Below are 256 nucleotides of genomic sequence, written 5' to 3' on the forward strand. Positions count from 1 at the left end.
AATAAATAACTTGTTATCTAATAATAGTATGGACCATTAAAAAATAGCTAGTGGTCTTGACAGCTGTTTTCATTTCAGGTTGTTGTTATTCACGCGGTTTTTGAAAATACATACTACAAACCTTGTTTAATACCACAAATGATAATGAAGATATGTTTTTGACTACGTTATAGTAGTGCAAAATATTGTGTAGTAACTTACAGGAAATTGTGTAGTCATAATTTGTTGCTTATATGATAAAACCAGTTTCATTACC

Source organism: Photinus pyralis, unplaced genomic scaffold (genome assembly GCF_008802855.1).
Source record: "Photinus pyralis isolate 1611_PpyrPB1 unplaced genomic scaffold, Ppyr1.3 Ppyr1.4_LG8, whole genome shotgun sequence".
In the NCBI taxonomy this organism is placed as follows: Eukaryota; Metazoa; Arthropoda; class Insecta; order Coleoptera; family Lampyridae; genus Photinus; species Photinus pyralis.